At 38.7% G+C, this 4,945-nt stretch overlaps 1 long non-coding RNA gene across 1 annotated transcript in view; it reads left to right on the forward strand.

Annotated features, from left to right (window-relative positions):
• Positions 1–4,508, forward strand: part of LOC107717166 (uncharacterized) — an 87,019-nt gene extending 82,511 nt beyond the window's left edge. Inside the window, exon 3 of the long non-coding RNA XR_001637291.1 lies at positions 4,438–4,508. This is a non-coding gene — a long non-coding RNA (uncharacterized LOC107717166). The remainder of the gene's footprint in view (positions 1–4,437) is intronic.
• Positions 4,509–4,945: the final 437 nt, after the last annotated feature.

Here is a 4,945-nt window from a genome sequence, read left to right on the forward strand (position 1 = left end):
GCATTTTTTTTTCCAATACAATAAAATTCTAAAGTCAGAAATAAGTTAAGCTAAACGTTCAGATAAAACTATTATTCACCTAAAGGCCAGGAAGAACAGGAAGTCAGTAAAGTATTAGCGCTGACCAACTCCAGTCATTCTTATGAACTCAGCGGTCTGCTACAGTGAGCTTAAACTATCCCAAAAAGACTGTCAGTTTATTGTTTGCCTGCCGAAGTATCTCCAGAAGTCGGCCGAAGCAATAAGAAATCCCATCTCGTCAAAGGCGGCTCTGTTGCGCTTCAGTAATGCCTCCTGTGGTTTTTTTGTTCTCGGCGGTTGTTCCTCCTCAGTTGTTACACCGCTGGAAGAAAAGCTGAGGCCGGCAAACATTTCCCCGGCTCATCGCCGCAAACAGGCTTCTGGAAACATCTAACACCCAATATCTGACTAAGCGCTTCTCCCATCTCTGTCTGTTGGCGGCTTTATTCACTTGCGAGCTCACATCCATCAGAGGACGGGAAGATTAAAGCCTGTGCTCATATTTCCGGCCCCGATCCCATTTCATGCCAAAGATAGAATTCCAAGTTCATTACCGATGTTTTTTGCTAACTGACAGTCTGAAAATCACTGTCAGCAGTGTTCGAACTATACCGTTTGGGGGAGCCCACTTGTTTTTTTTTTTTATAACGGGGGGGTTTGGGTGTTCGTACGCTTGCGCGTGCCTCAAAAGAGGGCTTACAATGACTTACAAAGATATATAACAGCTACAAGTGTATGCACTACTTGCTTTATGCAAGCACTATATAGGATAAATCACTATACAGGATTTACCCTATTATACTTTATCGACACGAATTGATAGGTGAAACGACAAACAGCCACCCACAAATAGTCTATAAACAAAGCATCAGGCTGTCTTTGAGTTCACATGGACAACGGTTAAAGTTACTCGTCATCAGACTACAGAAGAATACCATAATTCCTCCATTCAATTAGGCCTAAGACATCGAGAGTCACGCAGACCTATAACAACCCAGCCACAACACATAATTGCGAATAACATGCCTTACCTTAACACAGAATCGACCACAGAGTCCAGCGTTTATATTTTTTCTACGGATCTTTGAGTTAACATGTACTAAACATGAGTGGAATTTGCACCGCAGTGCCCCCACACCTTGATGCTCATGACAGGAATAGCATGTATAGTTATCTTTATTGAAGTGAATTAGGTTTAAATCGCCGTCATGCATGAATGAATGATATTTTTGCAATTTTACACATAATAATCCACGATGATCACATTACACAAAACTGAAATTGCACGTCAAAATAACACATTGTCAGTATTTTTTGAGACCCCCCATAATTTCACAAATCACGTTTTCAGGGGAGCCCATCTCTTATTAAGGGGAGCCAAGCTCCCCCGTAGTTCGCACCCTGACTGTCAGCGTCAAATGCCGTCCGCAACCCGGATTATTTCCATATGAATCAGGATATTTAATTTGACCAAAAAAAAAAGTTGGACTTTTGTTCTGTCGGTAATTGATCACGTGGTGAAACGTGGGCGTTTTGTACCAGGATGGACGCGATAAAAGGGATTGGTGACGTCAACCGAAAAGCACAAAATGTTTCTTTTGATTACATTTTGTGTTAAACAAAATAAAAAGGTCCATTTTGATTTCATGTTGACTTGAGTGTAGAAAAAGAGCAGCTACAGGAAGTGTTCAATTCAGCAGATGTTTCGAATTCAAGTTGTTTTTTTTGTCTGTCGAGCCATAAAAATATGTCTGTCCATCCGTCTGTCTAAATATAAGTATCTGTCTGTCTGAAAAAGAGGCTGTCTGTCTAAAAAAAGTATCTGCCTTGCCATCTGTCTGAAAAAATATCTGTCTGACTGTCCGTCTCTGTCCAAAAAAAGTATATATCTGTCCATTTGCCTCTCAGTCCATCTGAAAAAAGTCTGTCTGAATAAGTATCTGTCTGTCCATCTGAAAAGTGTCTGTCTAAAAAAGTGTCTGTCTTTCAGTCTCTCTGTCTGTCTGAAAAAAGTATCCGTTTGTCCATCTGTCTGTCTATCTAAAAAAAAGTCTCTGTCAAAAAATTGTCTTTCTCTGTCTGAAAATGTTGTTTGTCTATCTGTCTCTCTAAAAGCAAAGTGTCTCTCTGAAAAAAAAATATTAAATTTTTTTTTTTATATTTATCTGTCTCTCCGTCTGTCTCTCTGTCAAACTTTTTAAAATAAGTATGTCTGTCCATCGGAAAAAAAGTATCTGTCTGTCTGTCTGTCTCGACCATCTGTCTAAAAAGTATCTCTCTCTGTCTGTCTGTCTGAAAAAAGTATCTGTCTCTGTCCAAAAAAAAGTATATGTCTGTCCATTTGCCTCTCGGTCCATCTGAAAAAGTCTATCTGTCTGAATAAGCGCCTGTCTGTCTGTCTCTACGTCTGTATAAAAATAAGTATCTGTCTGTCCATCTGAAAAAAGCGTCTGTCTGAAAAACTGTCTTTAAGTTTCTCTTTCTGTCTAAAAAAAGTATCTGTCCATTTGTGTTTCTCCGTCTGTCTGTCTCTCCATCTGTCTGAAAAAGTATCTGTCTGTCCATCTGTCTCTCTGTCTAAAAAAGTATCTGTCTCTGTTTGTCTAAAAATAAGTCTGTCTTTTCATCTGTCTAAAAATAAAAAATATGTCCATCTGGAAAAGTCTCTGTCTGAAAAAAATGTCTCTGTCCGTCTCTCCATCTGTCTGAAAAATGTATCTGTCTGTCTGTCTCTGTCCAAAAAAGTATCTGTCCATTTGCCTCTGTCAATCTGAAAAAGTATGTCTATCTGAATAAGTATCTGTCTGTCTGTCTCTCTGTCCATCTGAAAAAGCATCTGTCTGAAATACGGTCTTTAAGTCTCTCCTTCTGTCTAAAAAAAGTATCTGTCCCTTTGTGTTTCTCCATCTGTCTGTCAAAGTATCTGTCTGTCCATCTGTCTCTCTGTCTAAAAAAGTATCTGTCTGTCTAAAAATAAGTCTGTCTGTCTGACTATCTGAAAAAAATGTGTCTGTCTCTTCATCTGTCTGAAAAAAGTATCTGTCTGTCCATCTGTCTCTATCTAAAGTGTCTCTCTGTCTAAAAAAGTATGTCTGTCTTTTCATCTGTCTAAAAATAAAAAATATGTCCATCTGGAAAAGTCTCTGTCTGAAAAAAATGTCTCTGTCCGTCTCTCCATCTGTCTGAAAAATGTATCTGTCTGTCTGTCTCTGTCCAAAAAAGTATCTGTCCATTTGCCTCTGTCAATCTGAAAAAGTATGTCTATCTGAATAAGTATCTGTCTGTCTGTCTGTCTCTCTGTCCATCTGAAAAAAGCTTCTGTCTGAAAAACTGTCTAAGTCTCTCCTTCTGTCTAAAAAAAGTATGTCTCTCTGTCTAAAAATAAGTCTGTCTGTCTGACTATCTGAAAAAAGTATCTGTCTGTCCATCTGTCTCTATCTAAAGTGTCTCTCTGTCTAAAAAAGTATGTCTGTCTTTTCATCTGTCTAAAAATAAAAAATATGTCCATCTGGAAAAGTCTCTGTCTGAAAAAAATGTCTCTGTCCGTCTCTCCATCTGTCTGAAAAATGTATCTGTCTGTCTGTCTCTGTCCAAAAAAGTATCTGTCCATTTGCCTCTGTCAATCTGAAAAAGTATGTCTATCTGAATAAGTATCTGTCTGTCTGTCTGTCTCTCTGTCCATCTGAAAAAAGCTTCTGTCTGAAAAACTGTCTAAGTCTCTCCTTCTGTCTAAAAAAAGTATGTCTCTCTGTCTAAAAATAAGTCTGTCTGTCTGACTATCTGAAAAAAGTATCTGTCTGTCCATCTGTCTCTATCTAAAGTGTCTCTCTGTCTAAAAAAGTATGTCTGTCTTTTCATCTGTCTAAAAATAAAAAATATGTCCATCTGGAAAAGTCTCTGTCTGAAAAAAATGTCTCTGTCCGTCTCTCCATCTGTCTGAAAAATGTATCTGTCTGTCTGTCTCTGTCCAAAAAAGTATCTGTCCATTTGCCTCTCTGTCAATCTGAAAAAGTGTGTCTATCTGAATAAGTGTCTGTCTCTCTGTCCATCTAAAAAAAAAAACTGTCTAAAAAATGTCTCTCTGAAAAAAAAGTGTCCATCTGAAAAACTGTAGAAAGTACCTGTTTGTTCAACTGTCTGAAAAAAGTATCTGTCTGTCTGTCTGTCTGAAAAAGTGTCTGTCTCTGAAAGGTGTCTGTCTGTCTAAACAAGTATTTCTGTCTTTTTCTCTGTCTGACCATCTGAATAAGTATCTGTCTCCTTGTCTGTCAGTCTATCCATTTGTCTAAAAAAATGGGGGAAAAATTCATCTGTCCATCTTCAGAAACTATGTTTATCTGTCTGTCCATCTGGAAATCTGCCTGTCCTACCGTCTAAAAAATACCTGTCTGTCTGAAAAAGTATCTGTCTTGACAGTTGCAGTGCATCATGGGAGTGGCCTGTCACTTGAGCGACTCTGATTGGTGGATCTGTCTTCAGGATTGTGGGTAATGCTGTTCTTCACTAGGAAACTGAAAATTTCTTAATGAAAATGTTTATTTAAAAAAAAAGAAAAGAAAAAAATACAGAAACATGCATCACTGAACAACCTCATTATCATACAAATATGAAGCAAATATTTTGTTTCTTTATTAACTGATTGAAATAAACGAGCTCGTTCTCTAGAGTGTGTCTTTTGGCTTGTTATTACAGAGGTTTGTTCTTGTGCGTGTGAAGCGGTAGTCCTCGCTTTTGTGATTATCTCTTCAGCGTGGAGAGGGAAGCGCAGGAACAGCACCATCTGTTTGGGTGTTGGGTGCTCAGGTACGCCACACCACCTGTCTGCGTCTCTCTCATCGCTGTCATCTCACAGCGGCCGCCGTCCACATCTCAAGCATCAGGGTGTTTGTAACAGAACATCGCTGAGCTGAGCGCTAACACATGT

This window comes from Sinocyclocheilus rhinocerous, unplaced genomic scaffold (assembly GCF_001515625.1).
Source record: "Sinocyclocheilus rhinocerous isolate Xijiao unplaced genomic scaffold, SAMN03320098_v1.1 scaffold1351, whole genome shotgun sequence".
Taxonomy (NCBI): domain Eukaryota; kingdom Metazoa; phylum Chordata; class Actinopteri; order Cypriniformes; family Cyprinidae; genus Sinocyclocheilus; species Sinocyclocheilus rhinocerous.